The following is a 26782-nucleotide window of genomic DNA, read 5'->3' as shown; positions in this document are numbered from 1 at the left end:
GGGATTGCAGGGTCCCAGTCTTCAATTACCTATTGCTTGGCAGGGCTGGGGCAGGCAGTGGCTCACATCCTTTCCAGCTCTGCCATATTTTTCCATCTTTACTTTCCACTGGTTCTCTTGGCAAATCATGAAATCCTGAACAAATGGGGCTTTTGCACCTCCACGCCTTTGGTCCTACCATGTTCACACCCTCCAGCCTCTCTGGTTTTCCAACTCCTATTCAGCCTAAAAATTTAGCTGATTTTCTATCTCCTTCCAGAAGTCTCTTGAATATTCCCACTCTCGATTTAACCCAGAGCACCTACTGTTTGTACCCCTGACTGAACAGTTACTCATCAAAAGATGTCTTCTCTATTACATTGTCATTTCGACTAAGTTGTCAGCTTCTTTCTGGAAGTGCTAGATGTGTGATGTGTGTACACACATGTGCATATGTTATTACATAGTTCCTATTCAACAGTATCTATGTACCTAGCAACATAATTTTCATAGCCTTCAACAGCTTTTAAGCCTGTGATAAATTGTTACCATGCCACAGTAATTAGGAACTAAAGGGGGATTGTAGGGTCGTGCCCCAGTTACTGGGAGAAACTTCAGAGGACACCCATTCCTAAAGAATACAGACACTTGAAGGACCCTGAAGTCTCTGTACACTTTGTAATCCCCCTTCCCCTATCAGAATCAAAACCATGTGACTCCAAACCACTAGACCTGTCTTAACTTCAGGAGACCTCACAGATGACAAGTACTAACTTGTAAAGACTAGACCCTTTAGTAGTGGGGAAGGGCAAGACTTCTGGTTGTGTTACCTTGTTGGTGAGGTGACCTCACCTTGGCTTCACCTGGGCTCTAAGAGGGGCTCCTGCTTAGAGATTTTTGCAGAGCTGGCCAGGCTCTCCTAAACTCAGCTCCAGGGCAATAATCCCTGACCTGACCCTGGCCTGACCCTGGCCCATATTTGTGTTTTCTCTCCCATAGCCCAATCTAGGTAGTGGACAAGGACCTCGTGTTTAGCTCTCACAAAGGAAGCTATAGATCTGCTTATAAAAAAGCTTTCTAAAGAAGATGCACGCAGTAAAGAAATCACTCTGTCCAGTACAGATCATAATGGAATTTTAATAAGTAAAAACCAGCAGTTGGTTAATGGGCAACTCTAGACTTTATCATCTCCAGAAGGCTAAAAGAGGTCCACTTTCAAAGCAGAGGGCACATTTTGATATGGGCTAATTCTCAGCTCTTTTACTGAGAGATGCTGGCTGTAAGTTTTATATGCAACTCTGAAAAAATTGCTTATTAAAAAATGCTATGTCCTATTTGGCAACAGAACATTGCAGAATTTATAAAATAGAGATTAAACTCCAGCTATATTTAGTCTACATTTAAACTTCCAGGTTCATGTAATTAGATGCCAACATTTTTTTTTAAATTAATCTTTTCGTTCCACAAAGTCAGTAGCTGAGTGGGTTGGGGTGCTGTGCTGATAAACTCAAGCTTCTAGCGTCTATCCTAGAGAAGCATTCAGCTCTACCTTCACAGACTAAAACCCAAACTCTAGGTCCCCCAGATCTCTACCTCCTCCCTGTGGAAGCAGTTGACAAGAGAATGAATGGCTCAGCCCAGCCTTCCTCATCAGCAGAACACAGTCCAAGTACCAACCGCAGCAAACTGGGTTTAGGAGACCTGTGCTGGCCACCTGGAGATGTGTCCTTGGTCCTGCTCTGCCACTTACCAATCTCTATAACCTTGAGCTTGTCAGTCTGGCCTGCTAAGCATAAGTGTGTACGTTGACCATACTCTGAAAGCACTAAAACCTTCTTTGGGTGTGAGCTGCTATGAAGATCAGAGGAAACAATCTATGTGTAAGGAGTTTGGAGATGTCAACACCCCATATGAATAGGAGGATGCATGCTTACTAATAATGAGCCAGCAGCACTGCACTTGCATTCAGGAAAAAACGAAACGCCATTGTCATAATAATCAGATGCCTTTCCTCTATCTTCTATAAGTATTTGTTTTTTTTTTTTTAAAGATGATGGCATTTATTTTATTTTTTTTTAATTTTTATTTATTTATGATAGTCAGAGAGAGACGGAGAGAGGCAGAGACACAGGCAGAGGGAGAAGCAGGCTCCATGCACCGGGAACCCGACGTGGGATTCGATCCCAGGTCTCCAGGATCGCGCCCTGGGCCAAAGGCAGGCGCTAAACCACTGCGCCGCCCAGGGATCCCATTCTATAAGTATTTGAAGGTGCCAACACCTCTGTCCTGCTTGCTCAGAGATGTTCTTTACTTAAAACCATTAGACTAAAATATGCCGTGATCAGAACCAAGTTGCTTGGTGCTTGAGGGTCTAAACTGTAGATTCAACATCCCCCCATGCAGACCTGTTGCTTATAGCTAGCCCAGATGGAGGTCGTCTGTTCTGCAAACATCTGACATTGGCTAGAGGAACCTGTAGAGGGTATGTGGGTGTGTCAGGGTACAGTGGCCCCTACAACTTGGTCCATCACCAACATTTCACTTTCAAATCACTGCTGGCCTTCCACTCAGCTCCCCCTTGACCTACCAAGAACAAGAGCCACCTGACCAAATTCTTTCCCTATAATGGGTGACTACTGGGTGGGCAGGGCTTAAAGAAAGTGGCTTTTATAGTTTACTTATTCAACCAGTTTAAAGCAGCCTGGTAACGCTCCAGAAAGTTCAAGCCTCTGTAATACAGGAGTCTTTGCAGCACTACAATTCTCAGACTGGAACTAAAACAACATGCAATACTTCAAAACTAACTTCCAGTCACAAATGGAGGAAGTAAAGGCCCAGGTGGAGGTGACCACAGACAGGGGTACATGCTATTTCCCTCCATGGAGTTTCCACTCCTCTTCTGCTTATAAGCACATTGAAGCCTTGGCTCTGGGGCCTATGTCTATTTTGGGTTATAAATAAACACAATATAAAAGAGATTCTTTGGAGATTTGAGCAGAGGAGACAGAGTGGGATTTTATACTCTTTAGTGCTATGGAGCTGAGTCTAATCACTAATAAAAAGGTTCTTGAGCCTCAGTTTAATAACCACCAAGATCTCCTGGCTGCCTGCCTGTCTCCCCACCTTCCTCCCAAGAGGATGCTAAAAGCATCTATAAGCTTCCCTGGGCCAGATGAAAAGGAGGGGTGTATGGAAAGTCAGACGAGAAGGGGCAAACCCAGATGTCTGCATGGTGTGGGTCTGTAGGATTCTCCATCTCACAGTTGCAGGGAAAGGGTTGAGGGGAAAGATGCCATCTTCCTCCGCTCCTAACACATTTCCCCACTTTTGCTTCATCAGCGTATCTCAAGCCCTGGATCAAAATTACAACAGTCCCGGGCACATGACTCCTCTCATAAGCAATTGTTCTAGTTCTCTCATATGCTTCCTTTTGGTCTCTGCCTCTCACCTGCATCCTATCCAGTGCCACCCTGCTGGTGTAATCTTCTAACTTATGGATCATGACTGTTAGGGTAATGTTCACTATAAAAATGAACTTGTACAACCCAAAAGTTGCTGCATTAGTACAATGCCTTGAGGGTCTCTAGAACAAAGTGCTCTGAAGACAAGTGCAATAAAGAAATACCTAACGGACGGATGAAGCATTTCATTCTCCATCTGGGTTTATGGTGTAATGATTTGGAGACAGTCGTGTTAGACAGGGCCCCACAGAGGCAGGGCCCACGGTCCCTGGCTGGTACATAGTCTATATTCCCATAGCAACACGGTATATCTTACACATAAAGTCCAGTTGGTTGGTTATTCAGGCCAAAACAAAAATTAACAGCTAAGGAAAAGAAGTTGCAACTTCTGTGTCCTTGGGGAGCATAGTGTCTGACAATGGCAGCCAAGTCCTTGTCTTCAAGGAGTCCTGCCTACAATGGATTCCCATCGTATTATGTCCTAAACTAAAACCTACCTGTTTGGATTTTACAAAGTCATTCTCCAATTGGCTCCCTCCTCTGCCACCAACGCCACCTTCTGAGTTTCCAAAATAGATTTCCCACTCCAGCCAGTGAACTTCATTCTCATATAAGTCTGGGCCCTCTGACCATGCCAGCCTTTCCCCCACCACGGAAGACCCCTGGCTATCACTGTCACCCATTTTCAAAATGGGTTCAACATTCACATCAAGGAAAATTTCCCCTGCCAATCTCACAGAATGCTGGTGGCCCTCGGATTCTCCATCTCTTCAGAATTCATGTATTCACCGTGGCCTAATTTCCTTAGACTTGTTGACTCTGAATTCAGGGGTGCTCACTAAGTCCTGACCAACTAACTTCCTTCTTTCCTTCATCCTCCTCATTTCCCTGATTCACCTTCCTTCCATTTCTTCTTTTCTTTGACTGTACTCTCTAAACAAAAGATGATTCTCCAGTTAGAATGTATGGCTTCATAAGTAAATGTCATCATTCACGTCTGCTGCCACACTGTCCTCTAAGGTGCTGTGGGTTTTGCAGAGTAACATTTAAAAAGTCAGACTAAATCACAGATACCAACAGGAGGTGGCCTGAGCCAGGGGACAGTTGGCAGGGACTGAGAAGTGGAACGTGTGCCAACTCCAACTTCCCCAGGAAGCTGCCAGAGCTACCCAAAAGAAAAGGGAGATTTAACCAAAAAGCAAAACTTCAGTGTTAAATGGTTTTTTAAAAAAGATTTTTAGAGGGGGGTGCAGAGGGACAGGGAGAGAGAAACTCAAGCAGACTCCACACTGAGCTTGGAGCCCAATGCTGGGCTCGATCTCACAACCCTGAGATGGTGACCTGAGCCGAAACCAAGAGTTGGGACACTTAACCAATTGAGCAACCCAGGTGCCCCAATGTGTTGAATGTTTTTAAAATTAAAGCACCCAAACTGGGAGGTTTAAGATTTGTGGTGTTAACTTTAAAAGCTTCAAATAAAACCATGGACATGCCCATCAGTGTTAGGTATCTGTGAGAGGAGGGTGTTCTCGAGGCCAACAGGAGCGTGGCTTTAATCCTTCAACTTTTTGATAATATCTCTTCCTCTGTCATGAATGTCACTTCCAAGTCCAACGCATATTTTGGCTATAAGAGAAGTACTGAGCTGAAGGGTCAAGACCACTGTAGGAAGTAGATTAATGAACGAGCCCATACACTCTACCTTAGAGCATAGAGAAGGGTGGGAGTCTGGATGGGTAAGTCACAGTCATGGACTTCAGTGCTGGTTCCTTCCCTGGGCCTTGGTTTACAATCAAGAAAAGGGCTAATGGAGAACTAGGGGGTGAGGTCTCTATAGCTTAGAACATGAATGTTCTAGAATGATCAATCAAAATGGCATGCTGTTTTGCTACTGGTTTCTGCTAAAAAGAGAGGATCTATCTTTTCTAATGGATTTTCAAGACATGGACTGCCTGAATTATGAGCTTATGCTTCTGAGTTTCCCATTTCTCCACCTCCCTGCTGCCATAAAGCTAACTTGTGAATTAATGTGAAATGCATGAGGAAAGGGTTATCTGAAGGAAGCCTGCAGGGAATCCTGAGTCAAGGTGATGAATCCTTTCCTGGTAGCAAATTTCCACCCACCAATCTATCTTCTTTGCCAATTCAGACACTTATATTCTTGACCTTCTTAAAGAGTAACAGCCCATTGGTAATAAAAATGCTCATCTGGGGTGGCCATACATGGGGCTTAATGCTCAGAAAGGAGAAAAGTGGAAGAAAAAATGCCAGCGGATATCACACAGGCACCATTTTAAAAACAATGCGATTTGAGACTGTTTTCAGGAAGAAGAAAAAGAAAGGTCTCAGGCACCGGAGTGATTTTCAAAAAATAATCAAAGCAAAATGGCTGCTGGTAGTAATAATGAGGCTACTCCCTCTCTGGACTGAAGTCAGCACTCTGACAAATCAGCTCTGACAGAACTGTTTCAACTGTCTCTCATTTATCATAATTATGATCCATAATCCCTATCAGGCATGATACCTTTTAAGGCTGGGCTCTGGAAAGGAAAACTGATAATGCTTGGGTTTGGGTACGAATGGCAATAAATCTGTAGCAGCATCCAACACAACCACGCTAGCACAACATTTACGGAAACAAAGCAAGAACATCGTCTCATGCCCGGAAAACAATGCCCCAATAAGCATTTTTCCCTTAATGCAGTGAGAGGCTGCCCAGATGACACTGCTTATTCGAAAGATCCCATGGTAATTGAATGAACTCTTGAGTGCACATTAGAGATTAATATTTTAAGAGCTGGCATTTCACAGAGACAGTCTAAGAGTGACATTCAACGTGTGTTACAAAAGGCAGAGTGTTCTGTAGATTAAAAACGCCACCATTCATGCAGTAAAATCATAAGAAATCCACAGATGTCAGGCGTGGACCTGGATATTAACACGGTAATCCGTGTTGCAAAGCAGTCCCATCCTGGGGATTGAGGAAAGAAGTGGACTGTAAGAACGGCATTTTACTTGCTCCCCAGGCTCCTTTTCAGTGTGGTCAAGATGAGGAAAGAAGTTATATGGGTTGGAGAGTACTGTGCTTGACTTTTACCTTCCTCCTGAGAAAGGTGGGCAGAGAAAATGAGGAGTAATCAAGTAGTACTCAGCCACAAGGGGCTAATGTGGCTGCAGAGAGAAACCAGGTCTTGAGTCTGGAAAAGCAGAGAGGCAACTGGGGTGCAAATGAAAGAAGGTGCTGTTCTCAGATCTTCCCTCCCACATCACGGACGGTCCTACCATCCAACACTACGGCCAGTGAAACTATAGATAAGAGCAGCTCCCAAGAGGAGCCATTTCGTGGGAGCCAAGGAGCAATAGTATCCCCTTGGAGCTCCTATATGCCTATGGAGCCTCATCTGTCCAGGCTACATCCACTAACACAAATCTAAGGCCCAGTAACCAGTCCAGAAAGCCTGGGCTTCCAACACCATCAGCCTTCCTGATAAGAAAGGAAAGAGCATGGAAGAAACACAAATCGATCTGAGTCATGTGCCCAAACACAAGGTGTAGGGCAGAAAGTAGCCGACTGAGTTCATGATCTTTACCTTAGGTGGCATAGATGAGGAGGTTTATTTTGAGAGCCCAACAGACAGACCCTTTTTCCATTCCATGGTCAAGGCTAGAAGACAGGGAACCTACTTCCAGAACATTCTCTCTTCTCCTAGAAGGAATTTCTGGAATCCCACAGGAGAGAGGGTTTGCTGCCCATACTGTAGAGCATGGAGATGCTAAGATGAGCCATGGGCTTTAAATACCAATGCCTCTTATGAAGACTGGAGCCAAGAACCATCTAGGGGGATGCTAGAGAGGGCTAGTATAAGGGGCAACCAATCTATCTTTGAGTTCAACTGTGGGATCAATATTCCAGCCCATCTGGTTGTCATCATGTCTGCCACACTTTCCCACTGTGTCGGTCACGACAAGACCCCTGGATTCAGGTTGAACTCAAGGGCTTTGTCTTAGTGACCTCCACTTGGAGTCCCAGTACTGTGATTCTCAGTCACGTCAGTGTACCGTGTTCTAGCTCTTGAGTGACGAGTTTGCTGGAGCGATGGAAATCTCAACAACACATTGGATATCAAAGAGGACTCCCAACTCACACTGGCTAAAAGGTCTCCCCAGCCTGAGGTCCCTTCTGCTCCTCTCACTAACATACAGCCCTGGCCGGTGGGTTGGTGGCTGTTCTCTTCCTCAGCACCAGTAGCTGCACATGTGGCTGCCTCCAGCACAGCTGCAGAACTTTTGGTGTTCTCTCCAGCATCTCTTGCACTCTCTAGGAACCTCTCAGTCTCTGGAACTACACTGCAGTGTTGTGTGCCCAACATCACTCTCGATGGGAGCCTGCATCAGGGTCTCTGCTGAGTCTCATGAAGCTCTCACCCGAAGTTCCCCTGGGAGTGAGACACCCCACAGCATCACACCCTGAGCAGGGTACTGGACTCCATAAAGGACTGAGCTCCTTCCCATGGCTCTGGGGGTGCTCAAATACTTCTGACAAGGATATTCCCATGGCAGTAGGAAATGCTCAATGTAAAATGTCACTGTTTAAGGCCCAGGTTTCCAGAAATGAAGCATTCTAATGGTGACCTGAGTTGCACCTGTGTAACCTGGCATCTCCTTAACTGCTCCCAAATCATGCATGCATTTATGTGTGTTTGTGAAGGGAATGTGTCTATTAAAAATATGCCGAGTACCAACTATGGGCAAGGCCCTGCAACAGAAGCTGAAATAACAAACAGGTGAACAGCACCACCCTGGGCCTGTCTGGAGCATACAGACTGAGGTACAGTTAGAAATTGCAAGTAAAAGCAATCAATCAATCAATCAATGCAGCCCAGAGATCTAAATGACATGCACATGCTGGGGGTGTGTAGGGGAGGACCCACAGAGAAGCCCACATCTGAAGTACAATAAGAAGGGACACTGAGAGAAGGCTCTATTTTGTCTGCACTGACCAGTAGACACAATTCCCACTTAATCCTCACAACACTGACAAACTCTTACCAAAGCCAATGTCAGAGAACAGTCATCACTGCCTGCTCAAATCTTTCAAAGAAAAATACTCTTTTGACAATTTGGGAGGTACTTGGGTGGCTCAGTCAGTTAGGCATCTGCCTTCAACCCAGGTTATGATCCTGGGGTCCTGGGGGATTGAGCCTCACATTGGGCTCCCTGCACAGTGGGGAATCTGCTTCTCCCTCTGACTCTACCCCTTCCCCTCACTTGTGCTGTCTCTTTCTCTCAAATAAATAAATAAAATCTTTTTTAAAAAAAGTTGATAGGTTTTTTTTTAAGTAATCTTACATTTCAATTTGGAAAATCAAAATGGTAGGCCAGAAAGTGACATTTGGGCACATGAGACACAAAATGAAATGAAGCTTTCTTAACGAGTTACCTAGGGACCAAGTGCACCTAGACATCACACCTCAATGTTGGTGTTGCTGCCCCAGGAATGAGCCTGGCTCAACAGGCAGGCCCCTCCATCACCCTGAACAGTTATGACCCACGCAAGGAAACAGAGTATCTAGGAGACATAATTATAATCCATGCCCAGCTCACCTCATAGGATTGTAGATGATGATCAAATAAAACAAAAGGGATAAAAGGGAACTGAAAGTTAATGTAAAAAATGATTATTATACTAGCAGTATATGGATAATAGTATATTAGGGATACAATCATCTATAATAATCAGGGAAGGAATTTCCATTAAGTTAAATATTTTGCTTAATAAAGAGGAGAGAGAGAGCAAAACCAGACTGCTTGCTTAAGCCAGGCACTGTGCTAAACATTTTACAGGTATTAATTCCATTTTCAAAACCACACTGGGAATTCCCCTACCCCCTCCCACTCCAATTTATAGATGAGGAAAATGAAGCCTAAAGAGGTTTTTACTTTCCCAATCAAAAAGTGAGCAGAGCCTGAACCAATTGGTGAAAATGATAAGGAAGCTTTCTGAGCTGTCTGAAGGTAGAAAAGGCAATAAAGCTAATGGTAGAAGGGAGATTGAGATTCAGATCTGATTCCAAAATGCATGTTTTCACTAAATCAAGTGGTTTCCCTGAGATAACTATGGATGTTAGGCATAGATGACTTATATGCTTAACATTAAAAAGACAGTTAATATTTAATCCAATATTTTAGTTTTTAAAAATATCTTTTGGGTTCCTAGTAGGTGTCAATCACCATGCTCAGTGCTTTATACAGTATTTCACATGATTTAGATGGTACTTTAGCATTTTTTTAGTGCCTCAAAATAATTTTTGTGCACCTAAATTATCATTGTACCAGCAAAGCATAACAGTTCTAGATTAGAATGCCCAAACTCAGTACGAGATGACAAAAAATCCAATGCATTTCCACTCCAATCCAGTGGAAAGTTATTATACCACCTCCAAGTCCAGAGGGAACAAGAAGGGATCTTGGAGGCCATCTGGGGTATGGCTCCCCTGTACCATACCCACAGCCAGAAGTCATTGAGCCTGTATCTCAACACTCTCAGTGACTTAGAATTCTCCATTTCTTGAAAAAGTCTTTTCTACTTTTTTTTTTTTTTTGGTAGGACAATTTAGATTGAAAAGAAGATGCTTTGTTGTACTTTTCACCAATTAATCCTGGTTCTCCTTTCTAAAGTAACATAGAATAAATGTAGCAGGTCTTCAACCAGCACGCAGCCTGTCAAATATCTGAAGAAAGTTCTCATCTCTCTCCAAAGTCTTAAATGTACAACTGACATATCCTGAGTTTCCTTATCTTTTTTTATCTGGTTCCAAATGTATCATAGTCCCCCCTTATCTAGATATTTCCTCATTTGTCTGGGTTCCTCTGGGATTGTGGTACCTGAAGTGATTGAAAATTTATGGAATGACATGAAAAATGAAGAACAGACTAGGAATATAAATTCTTTTTCTAAGCATGTATCCATATAACTAACAAATATTTTCTAAGCACTTACTATGTGCAAGTGCTAAGTACTAGAGACACACAGGAATGTGCCATGTAAGACTGACTCACAGAGCACATATCCAACCTCTTACACTGACGAAACCCGTGGGGACAACCAAAGCTTGCTCCCACTGCTTTCTTTAGAAAGTCAAGACCATCATATAAGAGGGTCTTCATCTTCTTTCCTAACTAACCACTGGCACCTATCCACTCATTCACTTGTGTTCCCATAGTGGAAGAAATGGCCTTCCCATGTCAAAATTAACTCTGCTCTTTGGTTCTCTCCCTTTCAGCCTCCTGAGGGACCATGCCCCATCAGTTATCTCCCTCTCATCCTGCATCCTCATCCAGTTTATCTGAACTGGTTCTCTCCTTAGCATAAAGACCTATACCAACTCCTCCCATTTCATAAACACCTTTCTTTCATCCCACAACTTCTACATCTTCAGCTTTGATCCTAACTTCTTTTTCTTCATGGCCAAGTACTTCCAGATCCTTGAAGGAACAGTCCACATCCAATCTCTTAGTCCTGCCATCCCACCACTCCCTACCCTATTGCAGTCTGACTCCTGTTCCTCCCTATTCCAGTTAAATAACTTTTGCCAAGATCATTAATGTCCTCCAGATTGTCAAAGTCAATGGATATATTTAGATCATTCTCTTATATGTCTTGTCTGTCACATTTGGCATTAACTATATGCCTTCCATGTCTTACCATTATGGGACTACTTATATTCATTGTAGAAAATTTAGGAATAGATACATTAAAAAATCCAAAAATAACTACTGATAACCTTTTTTATATCTTCTGTGACATTTTTCTATAAATACATATAGACACATACTTCTTGCAAGACCAGGATCACACATGTACCACTTTAGGAAAGTGCTGTTCCCCTAATCTACTATGAGCATACTCCCATATCTCCATATTTTTTCCTCTATTGGCTCCAGTGAAACCACTCTCTTCATTTTCCTTTGACCTCTAGAGCCATTATTTCTCAGTCTCCATTCTCTTCTCTTCTGTCTAGTTCTAGAAACGTCAGCAACTTCTCGGGGCTCCCTCCCCAGACCTCTCTGTGTTCACTCCAGGAGACTGTATCGGCTCATTAACAAAGCAATTACTGAAGTGTGGTTCATCTACCACATTAGCCAGCAAGTCAGCTACACACGGAATAGGTAAACAGTGATGCTAATATACACAAAGTGCTCAAGGCATCTCTGCTACACTAATCAGAAGGCAAGAAGAAGGGGGAGGGCACCTGGGTGGCTCAGTGGTAGAGCATCTGCCTTTGGCTCAGGTCGTGATCCCAGGGTCCTGGGATCGAGTTCTGAATTAGGCTTTCTGCAAGGAGTCTGCTGCTCCCTCTGCCTATGTCTCTGCCTCTCTCTGTGTGTCTCGCATGAATAAATAAAATCTTAAAAAAAAAAAAGGCAAGAAGAAGGGGGAGGAAGAGCTCTAGTGAAGCGTGCTGCTGGGGAAGTGACTTTGCACACATGAAGACCAATATGAGGGCAAGGAAAAGAAGAAAAAAAAAGGATGAAGGAAAAATGACAGAGAAGCATCAAAACCAAACTCCCTCCTTCAAACCTTTGCTGAGAGCTGGATGTGTCATGCAAGTGCTGAAATGCACTACTGAATGGGCATGAAGGAGCTCCTAACTACCTCCTTGCAATCAGCCTCCAATAATCACTGTACATGGGAACCCTTGTGAGGTGACCCTGAAGCAGCTCTCCCTGGATTTCACTCTGCTAAGAGTTGAACCCTCCCCACCATGCTTCCCAACCACCACTTCACATTGCCTTCACTCCCTCCCACCCCAATTTTGCCTTTCAGCCCCTTTCCACGTTAACATCATAAATCTGCCAAACCCAAATGATCACCCTGACCTCTAACACAATTTTTTATGCTATTCTTAAATCCTTACGGTTTTCATAACTATACAAGTTTTCAGTTGTTTTATATTCTGGACTACACAGGAATGCCATAGGGCTGACTCCTAGTATGTTACTTGAATCCATACCCCAAAATGTCCACTACATTTCTGTATTCCTCTGGGTACTTGCCACAGGCAGAACCACCTGATCCAGGGCACTAAGATAAGGAGAGGCCTTAAAGCACAGTGGTTATAACAGAGCATGAGTTCCCCCCAGGGCTCTGATCTCACCTTCACTTATTAGTTGTGAGGCTGTGGCAGTTTATACTCACTGCACCTCAGGTCCCTAATTGATAGAGTATAAAACCCATAGAGATGTAAAGATTAACTGAGATATTGAAGGAAAACAGCTCAAACAATGTTTGGCATACAGCAAGCACTCAACAGACATCAGATGTCACTGTGACAAAGACAACACATTTAGAAGCGGTCACATGAAGAGACAACAAGGGCTCCTGCTCTTCTATCAAAGCACTGATGTCCTCAGGTCCATAGCAACTTCAAGTTCCTTACCTACACCCACCTCTTGACCTTGATAACTGGATTAAAAAGAATTTCTACAAAGCACTCTTTCCTTTAGGAACATCACATTCCTTAATAAACTGGGTAAGTGGAAGCTCCGAATGTCATCAATTCAGATTAGAAAAATACACATTATTAAGTATCTTCTCTAATTCGTGTTTGTATGATTTGCATAGCTAATATATTTTACACTAGAGTGTTCTAGAAATATCAGTATATTTTCTGTCTCCTTGGTGTTCAACAGCTACCGAAAATTGAACTGGCTTATTGCATGATATTTGTGAACTGTAATCCTGTAATTAAGGCTTCACTAGTCCCCACAATGCCAGTGTTCTGTAATGGTTAATATAATATGAGGAAGTTTATGTCATATTCATTTAATCTTTGTCATTTTCACTTATTCATTTATTACTTCAATACCTACTATGGGCCCCCACTATACACCAGGCACTGGGCTATGTGCTGGGGGTACACACACTTCAGTAATGTGTCTGTGAAAATTTCATGCCACTGGGCAGCTCTTGTTTCAGCTCTCTAAATGAACTCTCATTAAGGATTTTATGAAGTGGCTCATAGTCTTCAGGCATTATACTGGGCATGATGGGGAATATAAAGATGCTAGAAATATAATCCCTACCCTAAGTTTATAATCTGGTTGACAGACAAACATTGAAAAGGACAGCAGTGTAAGACAGCATAAGTAGCACCAAAACAAGGATTTGAATTAACATTTATCCAGTACCTTCTATATGCAGCCACTTGGCTGGGCACCTGCCATATTTAAGCGTAGGAGGTAGGCTAAAAACTCCTAGTTTTCCAGATTTGACTTTTAGACTCAAATCTGTCTCTGAAACTGGCATCTTGTCACCATATCATGCCAACTCTTAGCTCTTCTTCACCTAGACTTATTTATGCATTTATACAGATTTAAGCAATAAAGTGTAGAATGGTTAAGTGTCTTGCTCATATTTTAAAATTATGAATAGGTTTATTTTTTTTAAGAGTTCTTAACCTTCAAATCCTACAAACTCCATAATTAAACCAAATACCCTTCTATCTGCCCACCAAAAGTAGCCCACAATCTTGCCTGGAAGCCAAGAAAAAAAAAAAAAAAGTCAAGAATTGCATAGGCCAGGAAGGAATTTACCCAGTCCCAAGGGCTCAGACTAAACTTCAGCTAGGGACTGGAATGTGGCAATGGATTTAATGTTTAAACCAGGAAAGAAGGTAGCCACTATCATCACAGCTCCCAGTTCTTTCTCTGAGAAAAGGTATACATACAAAAGAACGTTGCAGACTACCTGGCCCTCAGTAATCATCAACTTCTGCAATAGACTGAATTGTGTCTCTCTCAGATTAGTACACTGAATCCCAACCCCCAGTGTGATGGTATTAGGAGGTGGGGCCTTTGGGACCTAATCAGATCCTGAGGGTGGAGTCTTGGGAATGAGATTAGTGCCCCTGCAAAAGCAACCTCAAAGAGCTCTTTTGCTTCTTCCACCATGTGAGGATTACAATGAGAAGTCAGCAGTCTGCAACCAAAAGAGAATTTTCACTAGAAACTGACCATGCTGAAACCTTTACTTCCAGCTTCCAGAACTGTGAGAAATAAATCTTCGTTGTTTATAATCCACCCAGTCTATTACATTCTGTGACAGCAGCCTCCTTCTATCCCATGGGCAGTGAAGCTCAAGGTTTGGCATTTCTTTTTTCTAAGATTTATTTATTTATTTATTTATTTATTTATTTATTTATTTATTTATTTGGGAGACAGTGTGTGTGTGTATGTGAGTGCGGCAAGAGGGTTGGGACAGAAGGAGAAGGAGAGAGAAACTCAAGCAGCCTTCACTGCTGATCACAGAGCCCAATGCGGGGCTTGGATGCAGGGCTCGATCTCATGACCCTAAGATCATAACGTGAGCCAAAACCCAGAGTTGGATGCTTAACCGACTGAGCCACCAGGTGCCCCAAGGTTTGGTATATCTTAACCTGCAAAGCCTTCAAAGTCGAAAAGAAGAGGAAAAAGCAGATCCACCACCACGCTCTCCTCTGCTCATCTTGACTGACAATGTCGGTACTGTCCCTCACCACTGGCTCTTTCCAAACTGCAGTTAAGTGCTCTGTACCACAAACATGGCTCAGAATAATCCAATTTTGAGAAAACCAGCAAAGCATGAGAGAGACAAGATATGCCATTCTCATGTCTTTCTTAAAACAAAACAAAAACAAAAGGGAAAAAAACCTTTGAGGAAGTCAGATATGCTCTCAACCTGTTCTTTTTCTTCCTTTTTCACAATTCTAAAAGAGAATAAGCAAAATAATAATAATAAAAGACCACTTTTAGAAACTAAACATCAGCTCAAAGGTGGGTCTTTAAATGGTACACGAGAGAAAATGGGAGGACCCAATGCCTTAGTACTAAGGGTTTCCAAGTCATTTTAAGATTTTGTGGGAAAGGAAAGCACAGGGAACATTACAGAGTGGCAGTGCCAGGAGGTGGTCAAACCAGAAGAAACACAAATAGTGGATTGCAGAGTAAAAAACCTGTAGGGCCTTCTGATGTCATAATGGACTGAAGCCCTCAACGGGCCTGATTGCCACCAGAGAGGGTTACTCCCAAGTTATTTCAGACTAATCAGGTTCTTGGCCTCATCAGAAATGTTTCTGGGTGGAAATGCAGTTAATTTCTCAGATAATGTTATGGAGACTGGTGCACATTTTTCACTAATGTCACATACCCAAAAATACCTTCATTTTCCTGGGTATCACAATGACTGGACAGCCAAGAGAAGGGACCAGTCACTGCAGAGCTGCCAGTGTAGCATCATAATCAGATTAAATCCTGGCCAGGCACCTGCAGACCAGATCTAGATCTCCATCTCTAATGTGTGGTCCCTGGGACATTCAGTGGGAAGGTGGGGCCATTTTTGTGGATGGCAGCATTGCATAGTGGAAAGATGTAGGTTGAGGAGCCAGCCAGGCCTGAATCCAAATCCTAGCTCCACTGCTTAAATCATCCGCATGACTATCCAAAGGGAGCTAAAGTCTGTCTGAATAGTAATATAATGAATGGAATTAAAAATCAACTCTATTACTAAAATCTGCTTCACGTTAACCTCTACTGACAAACCCCTCTTCTAGCACTTAGAATCTACTCCAATGATTTAACAGGTTTTTACCAAGTACCTAATAGGGGCCAAGCAGAGATTAAGTTATTTTCAATTGTAAATAGAATAGACAAGGTCTCTGCTCTTATGGAGCATTCTATTGGAAGAGACTCAAACAAGTAAACAAATGAGTAGGTGATATACTTTCATTAATAGTTTCTGTGAAGAAATAAAGCAAGATAAAGGGCTAGAGTCAAAGCACATAATTTAGAATCCCACCATAGATGGCATTGTGTCACTCACTACTTGTTTCTGCGTGTTTATCTACATCCTGAACCAGGAGATAAACCTCTTGGACATACAAAGCAAGCCTTGTAAGTCTTTTTTCCCTATGACATACATTAGCATGCCCAGTATACAGCAAATGCTCAGCAAATTCCCATCAACTAAGAATGAACTTACTAAAGAATATTCTGCAAGTCAGACATCATCTAATCCCATGAACTACCTTATATTATAAAATAGAAACTTTGGAAATGCAGTCTCCCCACTACTTCCAGATGAAGAATTCCTATATACTTCTCATCCCTGCAATGTATCTGACCCCAAGAAAGTCCCAATCCTTCCATTTCAAATTCTTTGGGCACCCTTCCCAAGGATGCCCCATCATACCATATACCAGCCATCTGACCCCTATCTATGGATACATGGCCGCAAGAATAACTGACAAAACTCTAAGTGGATCAATAGCTGCTTTCCTCTAGAGATATTTTGGAAGTTTGAAAAGGGCAGAGATTGTTTATCCATTTAAAAATGAAAGTATTTTCCTTCCCCACTTTTCCAAAAGTGGTAAGCCCTTTCAACCAGGACCCCTCAAAACTGACCAGGAACGCAGAAAGAAAAAAGTTACCAAATCTATTTCCTAACACTAGAAAGTTAATTTTTCCTTTCCTGTCTCTTCTCCCTAGCAATTCTCCCACCTGAATCCCTAAATACCAGAAACCACTAAAGCCAACAAAAACAGATATGTAAGACCCAAAGTCAAGTCCTGGCAGGTGGCAAACGTCTGCTCTTCAGGACAACTGCATTCTTTATTTCCAAGTAAAGTAATGAAAGAAACATAGGGCCGGCCAGGTAGGAGTCACTACCTTCACTTAAAGCTCCACTATCCTGATTCCTTCTGTAATAGGGACCACTATACTTTGGGAATAACATTTCATATTCACTTGGCTTTAATCCAACTACCATTTGTTGGATACCTTTTAGTAGAAGGGCCTGTGCTAGGTGTTATAAGAAATTCAAATGTAAGAAGAAAAATCTTTGCCACCAAGTAACCTGCAATATAGTATTACTTCCAAATACAAGGTAGGATCAACCATTATCACCACCCAAGCTAAAGAACAGATCCTAGGGATCCAGGTCCACATAAGGTGTACCCATTTGCCCAAGACACACACTGAAGGCCAACTAGGAAGACTGTTCTTCTGGCCATCTAAAAAATGTGTCCAAATGCCCATGTGGACAGTGTCATCTGACCTGTTCCACCCACATATTCCTGGTCACCTAGATAATCAGGCAATAACCTTGTCCATTCCATTCCTGACAATAGCCAACAAAAACTACTACCCAGGCAGGAGAAATTCATGCAGAAATGTGACTTGGGCTATTATCTTTAGGCCAAGGAGGTTCCAACTTTTGAATGCTGAACCAGGGATTTATGGAGTTGGAAAGGTGGGAGGAGGTTGGCTAGTCTGAGATTCACCTGTTGTCTGAAGAAACGGACATCTGTGAGGGTATTTCCTGTAACAAACCAGTCCTTGACATAATAAAGGTTTTCTCTCCATATATTTATCTAGCAATTTACTGTCAGTTAATAACATGATGCATGTAATTCCTTATATAAGCTATATGCTGAAAAGTTGGCCCCAGCAACACATAGCCTCTCTTCCTAACATCTCTTTCTCATCCATTAGTCTTTGGTCCCACGGGCCCTTATCCATGTTCCTTTAGCCCCTTGGGGATAAGGACTGCGTATGGGTGACAACCAGCACAATCTATAGGAAGTTTTGTGTATATTTTGGGTCCTATGCCCCTAAACCCATAATGCTATATACCCTTCCTCATATAAAAGGACAAAATGTGTAAGCCCTTCAGGAGGTCACTGGCTTTGAGCTGCTTTTCCAGTGGTACCGAATTATACTGAATCTGATATACTTTCCCTCCCAGAACAAGTCATACCCATCTGTGAGTGGCTGCTCAGGTTAGGGGTGAAATCTGTGGTCAATGTATTGTTATTTTGGGCAAATTATACGAAGTTAAATTCCATAATCTGGGTCTCATCAGTACTGGTCTCCAACTCAAAGAGCTAATCAACTACATTTGCCAAACTACAATCAATCAAAATGTGGCAAAAAGCAGAGCTGTGGTGTTGGGCTTCAGACTGCTTCTAGGTGTCCAAGATAACATACATGTGTGTGCATCGGTGGAAAGAGAGGCCATGCAGGTGTAGGATGGTGATGTCGTGCTGGCATGATGGCAGGGAGAGCCGCCCCCAGAGTCTGTCGAGCAGCAGGGAGCAGTGGGGACCAGGATGGTTGTGCCTGCTTTTAATCATGCACTTAGCAATGCCTGGGGACTGAACACAGCTAGGACATCTAGTGATAAGCAAAAAGAAACAGTACTCGCCCAAGTAGAATTGACATTTTAGCAAGGATAGAGTCAAATTATAGGAGGTATGGGGGTTTTGATTCTTTGTTTAAGAAAACCCGAGGAAAGATACCTCTGCAAGGTCAGGCAACATGAAACAGTGCTGGAGGTGGCAGGTGGGACAGTGACACAGCCCACCCCACCACCTCCCAACCCCCCCCTCAACCACCACATGGTAAAGACAAGCTGAGAGAAAGATGGGGGTGGGGAGAAGGAAGAGCAGCAGAGGAGCAGAGTAGAACCAACCTTCTGCAGACCATAGTTCTGATTCTTCACAAAATACTCTTTCAAATGAAAACTGTCACTGAAAAAAAAAATCGAGGAGGAGGAAAAGATGAAAGAGAAAAGAATAAAGATGGCTGCTCTTATGAAAGCAGGACTCCAAACATCGACATTAATAAGCAAGTTTATTGGTGGCAAGAAATTCCAATCAATACTAATCAGGCTCAGCTGGCCCACTCTTCCTTGCCGGGTTTAATGACACTTCCTAGCCCTTATCGGATTGGGAATCCACACGCATGCATGCTAATGAGGCCACCAGTGTAGAATTTATTGCTTGGCTTCCAAGGGGACCTGATAGGTACAATTTCTGTCCCGTAGTGTCTGTCAACCAAGATACGAGGCTCGGGCCATTAGTTCAGTTGGTTTATTGGTTAGCCCCTAAAGGTTTCAACCTGCGTGCCTGATTGCTACTGATCCTGTCACCTAATGGTTAGAGGGATAGCCTGCAAAAGACTGGCTGGTTGAAAAACTGTGCTCACTCCCCTCGGAAATAGAAAACCAGGGCAGCCCGGGTGGCTCAGCGGCTTAGTGCTGCCTTCAGCCCAGGGCATGACCCTGGAGACCCAGGATCGGGTCCCACTTCAGGCTTCCTGCATGGAGCCTGCTTCTCCCTCTGCCTGTGTCTCTGCATCTCTTTCTCTCACTGTGTCTCTCATAAATAAATAAAATCCTTAAAAAAAAAAGGGGGGGGGGAATAGAAAACCAGAGAATTCCTGCTTCTGACAGTGATTTAATGATGGCTTCTTCCCATATTTCCATAACTGCCCAGCTGGTCCATGGTATCTCTACCCTCCCACAGACCCCTCCACCTTGGGTGGCCATGTCCTTAACAGGATCTCAGCCCAATTCCAGTACTTCTCTGGCCCTTTGTCCCACACCTCCAGTCCCATGCAGATTCTAATTCTCATCCTTCCTGCCCACCCATCCCCTCCCCACCCCCGGCACAAGCAGGAACTGTTGTGTGTTCTACTAGCTTGGAGAGAAAGAGGCCTTTAAACAAATATCTCTCCTTCCCTTATATGTGCTTCACCTCTGGTGTCAGGGTGGGGGTGGGGAGGAACAGGCAGAAACAAGTCTTCTAGAGTGAGTGCTTAGAACAAAAAGGCAGCCCTCCTTCTGTGGGCTGTCCCTGCTTCTTCAAACTGGCTGGTGGTCAGTTCTCCCTTGTGGCAGTATGTCCCACTGTCAGTCTTCCTTGGGAAGCGTTTGTTGGTTCCTTGAAGGGAACTCCTCCCCCAGAACCTGAGTGTGAGAGGCTCATCTCAAGCTCACCATACTCCCCTGGCCTCCTCGGGTCCTTCTCAGATGAGGCCCAATCCACATCCTCTTGCTTCTGGGACTCCTCATCTGGTGGGCAGCCTTCTTGGCAGGTGGGGGAATTGGAAAAAGAGAAGATTCGAGCAAGAAGGTCCCAGCTCAGCCACCTTCAAAGGGGCCCACACAACAGACATGAACCTCATGTACTCTAGCCTAGCCAGACGACTCACAATGGACTGCTTGATGACACCCCCTTCAGACTCTCCACCTTGCTCTTTACCCTGTCTTCAAACCATAGCAGCTTGTAAACCTAGTGACTTGATGACTTTCAAAGGTGGGGTAATTGCTAGTCCCAATTTCACTGAAGAAGAGTTTGGGGCACCTCCAACCTTTATGAGTTATTCTCTTGGGCTCTTCTCTCAGCTTTAGAGAGAAGAACCCTTCCTTCTCTGTCCCCCAAGACATGGGGAATAGAGGACATGAATAGCCTTTCTTTATAAACACCTCTTTATAAATCCAAAATCCCTTTCTTTTTTCCAGTCCCTTACTACTGGCAGGCAAGTGGTGGGAAGGGGCCTGTGAGGCTGCTTCTTGACTCAGGACTTACAATAAGCCCTGGGAGCACACTCCAAAGTTAGAATGTGGAGTTAATTAGCTCTTATCCTATCTTTGGGTCTTCATCAGCTCCCCAGAATAAAAAGAAAACTCTCTCAACATCATGTTCCAGAAGTTACCCCCTCTTAGCTCAGATCTCCACTGACCACATGGGGCACCTTTAAAAAGACCAGATGGAGTATTCCATACAAATCCATTCCTAAAGACAGGCATCCCGGGAAACCCCACTCACTGACCGTGGTTAGGGATGGCAACTTCCCTTTTAAAGGACCTTAGCACCTTTATAGGCTCAAGCTGAAAACTACCCCCCTTTCTTCCCAGCATCTCCCCCAATACACACACCACACCTGCCTGTACTCTCACATGCTTGTGGCACCTCCACATGACTCACACACAGGGCAAGGTAGAGAATGAGGCTTTTGTCCCTAAACTCAAATCTCAACCTTCAGGAGCCAAACCCTACACTGACCTCACCAACACTACACTGAAATCACCTCCTTGGCCCTCAGAGTTACCACAGTGTCTCTGAAGCACCACACCAAACCAAAGCTTGTTTTCTGAAGCCAAGAGGACCAAGCAGCAAACTGAGGTTATGCCCCTAGTTGAATTAGGGTAGAAAGCTATGGTTTTTCTGGAGACAATTAATAAGTAATTAATTCGACAAGTATTTTTGAACCCCTGCATATCACACTCTAGAGGGCACTGATGATGCAGCTGTGAACAAAACTCTAATTACACAATTATAACAGTGGGTGCCCTCATCTTAGAATTATTAACCTATCTTCTTTATTGCTATTATTATTATTATTATTATTATTATTATTACTGCTGCTGCTTTATCTTTCTGAAGATGGCTGCTAGAAAAATCATGGGCATTCACTGCCCCCCTCCCTGTCTTTCCACACACAGTGTTCATAAACCCTGTCAACCCTTGATTCCGCTCACTCATGCAAGGCTTTGCATGCCTATGATGTATGACAACATAAACGGAGCCTGCTCCATTTGAAATTTTCAATAAAAATACAGATCTAAGTGATGAATATTTTATCCAGTGAAGAAAACAATTTCAGGGCCATTTCTAATAACACATCAACCCAACAGGAGTGGGAGGGAGCTGGAGAGTAATGAGGTGGATAAGCACCAACACCGGGAGGAGCCAAGGCCCCAGGCGAACCAGAGAGAGAGAGAGAGAGAGAGAAAGAGAGAGAGAGCACGACAGAGAGAGAGTGAGAGGCAGAGTGTGGACTGAACAGCTCTGAGCCTAGCCCTGTTTGCAGCGGAGGAGACCCAGGCCCACAGGGAAGTGATGAGGGAAGCTCACATCGCAGAGACCTAACCCAGCCTATTCTGAAGGCCAGAAGTGTAACTCTGGCATCATGAAGGGTACTTTGGGATGATCAATGAGTGTTTGGAAGGGATACAGATGAAATTTGAAAGACACTGTGAAACCCCACCACTCAGTGAGCTCTGACTCCAAAATGCACATGGGTTTGGGCCTTATTACTCTGCATTTATTCATGTTCCTGAGGTCTCTCTCTCTCTCTCTTGCTTTCAAGGGTATATGTCTGTCCTCACCACGATCCCAGAAGTGCCTACACGGAAGAAATAGTGTCCCCCTCCTCTGTCTAGCAGATTTGTGAGAAAAGGGAAGCTATTTGCCTCTCTCAGCCCCAGCTCCTGGGGGAGCCTCTAAAGAGCAAGGGCTCAGGGGCACCTGTGTGGCTCAATTGGTTAAGCATCTGCCTTTGGCTCAGGTCAGGATCCCAGAGTCCTAGGATTGGGCCTGAGTAGGGCTCCCGTGCTTCTCCCTCTCCCGCTGCCTCTGCCTACCAATCCCCCACTTGTGCTTGCTCTCTGTCAAATAAAGAAAAAAATATTTTAAAAAAACTTTTAAAAAGAGCAAGGGCTCAGGCTGAGAGCAAGGGAAAGGCAGCAGGGGCTTCGGCACTCTGAAACTTCAGTGTGGGGTCCAATATCACAGAGCTTGGCCCTCTCTGTTGTAAGCCAAGAAGCCCACCTTGGTCCCCTCCTTCTGGTCAGTGATGGAGCCACTGGGGGCAAGAAGCTTCCATAGCCACCTCTGGAAACCTATCTTCTGCTCCCCTCCGCAGCCTGCCATGGCTTTAGCAAGATGCTGAAGCTTTAGTGCAGCCCCTTCCTGCAAGCAGCTATATCCAAAACTTGTTAAGGAGAGGGTTATTAAGGTCCAGGCTTCTGGTGGCAGGGCGGGACAACTGAGAAGGGCATCCTCGCTCCGCAGCTACCCATGGGGCCTGCCAGGAGAGGCCTCTCTGCAACTGACAGTGGTTCAGCCCTCCCTTTGCTCGCTCCCTCACAGGTGTCCATCCCAAGAGCATCTCCCAGAGAAGAATGTGCACTCAGGTTTCATCTCAGGGTCTGTTTTCCAGAAAATCCACTCTCTGAGCCAGGCACAGGGCCCAGACAGAGCTTTGCGAGACAGGCATCTGGGAAGGAGATAAATCTGATGCATAAGTTACTTACGTTTTAAGCAAGCAAGGCACTGATTATCTGCCAAACAGGCCAACTTTCCCCCCAAAGCACTCTGAAAGTCGTGAGAGGTCTAGAGGAATCTCCATGGAAAATTACAATGCCCCAAGGAATCCAGAATGTTCTCCTGCCACCTGCCTCCCTCTGCATCTTCCTCATTATTCACAACTTTGTTTATCCATTGAAACAAAATGTTAGAGCTGTCACCGGGAATACAAATGGGAAGCAAGCCACTCTCAAGGCAATCAATAATGCTGAGGAAACAATGGGATTGCAAACTTTTCTTATTTTTCTTTAACTGCTGGTCATGGATTATGAAGCAGAAGGAAAGGAAATTCAACTCTTCACATTATAGTCGACTGCCAGTAAGAACAGCTTGTTTCTCTATCTATTTTAGCCACTTTGCAGAAAAATCAGAGCTCAGGCATAATTGAAATGGCCTTGAGAGTGAATAAAAATATTAGGTTCACTTTCCAAAACCTCAACATCACAAAACTTTTAGTATCTCCTCCTTTCTGCAAAGCTTACATGTCCGTTTACGAAGGCAAAGGCATCGCCAAAGTACCTTGGTTACCAATGCAGCCCGGGAGCTGATAAACCAATTTGTTTTGCCCTCAATAAATCGTTCATTAATGCTGCTATGACATTTAAAGTTTAAAATGGTTTTATGACTTGAGATTAAAAAAGAATCATTCCAATAAATTTCTTATAACCGAGAGGATCCTGGCATTTTGATTAAGTAGCTCCTTGTGACGATAAAGTTTTATCTTGAATAATGAAGGGGGAAAGCATTAATCACCTTAAAGTCACTGGTAGCTGGTCTCAAGAGCCAACAGCCCAGCTGCCTCTGCTAGGGAATGACTCAGAAACACAATTTAAAAAAGACAAAAAGCAAACTAGCAATCTTCGAGCAGGGTTAGAATTTTCAGAATCATTTAAATCTGAGCTGTCTCTAAAATGGTGCAGCAGCATCAGGACAGTGACAAGTGGTGCTGGGTTTGACTCCTTCCAGCTGCTCGGGCAGTAGGCTGATGGGAGGAGGACTAAGAAGTTCTGGCCTTTATCTCACGGCTAGCCCTTCGTTAGGCCTTACGGCAGGGCAGTGCCAGGGACCTCCGCAGCCACTCGGATTTGGTGGCTGGAGCACACACAGTGTCACACAAGGAACCCAAGACTTCTGAGATGAGCTCGACATTGCTTCCGGGAGCTGAACTGTGGCCCATGTCAGGGTTCTTACCACCACAGAGCATCAGCTCTGTATCAGCCTGTGGAAGTTGTCATTCCTGTTTGAGAAATCATTTCTGAAGATTAGATAAGCCAATGCGAATGAAATGCTGGGTTTCAGCAGGGGTTTAAAAATATCTCTTTCCCACCTCGCCCCTACCCATAGTCTTCCTCTGCAGGGGGGAGGGGACTTGAACCAACATCTACTGAGTGGCTGCCCCATGTCATCACTGCACGTTTAGCTTCCTACCATTCAAGCTGCACAGCGATGCTGAAGTAGGTAGTAATTATCAGCTAGTCTCACCAGGTGAGAGAGCTGAGGTTCAGAGAACTTCGGTAACTTACCCAAAGGCACACAGACTGTCGGAGGCAGAGGTAAGATTCAAAGCTCAAGCTGCCAGGTGCTGCTCTTGCTACACGGCAGACCTCTCTTCTCCAGAGTACTTTAGGATGTGCACACAGTAATCTCAGGGCACCTCCAAGGTACTGAGAAACCCAAACCAATTTGGGTTGAAGAATTAGTCAATGCCAATTTGTGGATTTTAGAAAGGACAGAACCCATGTGGCTGGAATGATCAATCACCCAGGCTGGTGGGAGAGCCCCACTGAGATGACGGGAGGCGGGGAGACTAAGCACTCCGGGAGCCAGCGCGAAGGCCTGTGGTTGGGAATCGGCGTAGTGCCTGGACGGGTGGTGGTCGGGGGTGCAGACAGTAAATGTCCTCATCGCTGGCCCCGATGAGCCTTTGGTACATGTGCCTCAGGGCAGATGATGATTCACAATGTTATTTTTAAAGGCAGAGTGCAAGGGAGCAGTGGGGTCCAATTTAACAATAATCACTTATTGCAGTTACGGTATCTGAATCTTTCCAAACTATTCCCTTCGACATTTTTATCCTGTAATAATGCCATAGGTTAAGCAAGGTACGTGTTGTTCTGCTCACTTTAAAGAGGAGGAAATGAGGCCTACCTTCCCTGCAACTCCTCCAAGTTAGGGTGGAACCTGCAACTCAGGTCGTGACCACCAGACCCTTCGAGAGGAGGGATGTCCTGCGTTCCACGGCCGTGAAGAACTGACTGGTGCTATGGATTCCCGCTCCTCCCCACACTCTTCTCTGTCTGATTTCATGAGTCAGGGAGCCCTGCTCGCTTCCCCCGGACTCCCCAGAGGACCAGGGACTCCACCATGAACCCCTACCCAAGCCCACTCTCAGCCAGTCGATGCTTCGCAGCATATCCTCGACAAAATGTACTCCCTGCCAACAGCTCAGTGCAACGCTTCGTTCTAGGACTGGAGCCCACGTTGAAAACAAGGACGGGCAATGTCTGACCCCTCCTCCTTTACTCCCCCTTCCAACAGTAAAATAACAACAACAGTAATACCTAACTCAGTGCTTTAAATGTATTACGCCATGTGATCCTCACAATAACGTTGAGGCAGGTACTACTATTATCCCTGTTTTACAGATGAGCAAACTGAGGCCCGGAGAGATTAGACTCACCTAACTGAGCGACTGAGTGGCATAGCTGAGAGTGAAACCCGGGAGCTGGACTCCAGGGCCCATGTTTGTAGCCACCTCATGGCACTGCCATCTGCCATCAGGGAAGCCGTGCCTAGGCCCTCCACCCGGTGGGTAAGCACAGAATACCTTCCCGTTAGTGCATGTGTGGGGTGTAGGACGTCCTGCTGCCTGACTGCCAGTGCACCAAGGGCAAGCGGAGCCCTGGGTAGGGCATGAGCATCAAACCACAGCCGGGACCCCTCACCAACCCTCAGTGCCCACCTGCCACACTAGCTCCACCAAGTTCCTTGGTTCTTACTCAAGGTCCATCAGTTAGACTCAGATTCATTCATTTGTTCTTCATTCATTCAGCTTATAATTATGAAAGATTTACTATTTTCCAGGCCTTGTAGACTTGATGGATACAGTCTTTCAAAGCTGCTACTGTCTCTGTTAACCTGCATCCCTGTAAATGAGCCCCCTTGAAGCACCGTAGCCCTCTTGTCTGCCGCAGCAGCCACCATCACACACGCTACCATCAGGCCTGAGTTCACAGCTGCCTGCTTGGCCTTGGTAATGGGGTCACAGCCGTTCCCTGGGTGTCTGGGGAAACTTTCCCCAGGTTTTCTTTGCCTGCACTGAGGGCAGAGTGGAATATTCAATAAGGCAGTGGTGGGTTCCCAAGGAGGGTC

At 44.5% G+C, this 26782-nt stretch overlaps 1 protein-coding gene across 8 annotated transcripts in view; it reads right to left on the bottom strand.

The window, feature by feature from the left end:
- HHAT (hedgehog acyltransferase) overlaps positions 1–26782 on the bottom strand; it is a 340331-nt gene that overhangs the window by 110818 nt on the left and 202731 nt on the right. For 2 of the 8 annotated variants that reach the window (XR_005361890.1, XR_005361891.1), the window contains exon 10: positions 18949–19006. The exons of the other annotated variants lie outside the window; for them this stretch is intronic. The gene's annotated coding sequence lies outside the window, so the exon portion shown is untranslated. The remainder of the gene's footprint in view (positions 1–18948; positions 19007–26782) is intronic. 8 annotated transcript variants of the gene reach the window in all.

This window comes from Canis lupus, chromosome 7, assembly GCF_011100685.1.
Source record: "Canis lupus familiaris isolate Mischka breed German Shepherd chromosome 7, alternate assembly UU_Cfam_GSD_1.0, whole genome shotgun sequence".
NCBI lineage: Eukaryota > Metazoa > Chordata > Mammalia > Carnivora > Canidae > Canis > Canis lupus.
This window is presented reverse-complemented; position numbering and strand designations above follow the sequence as displayed.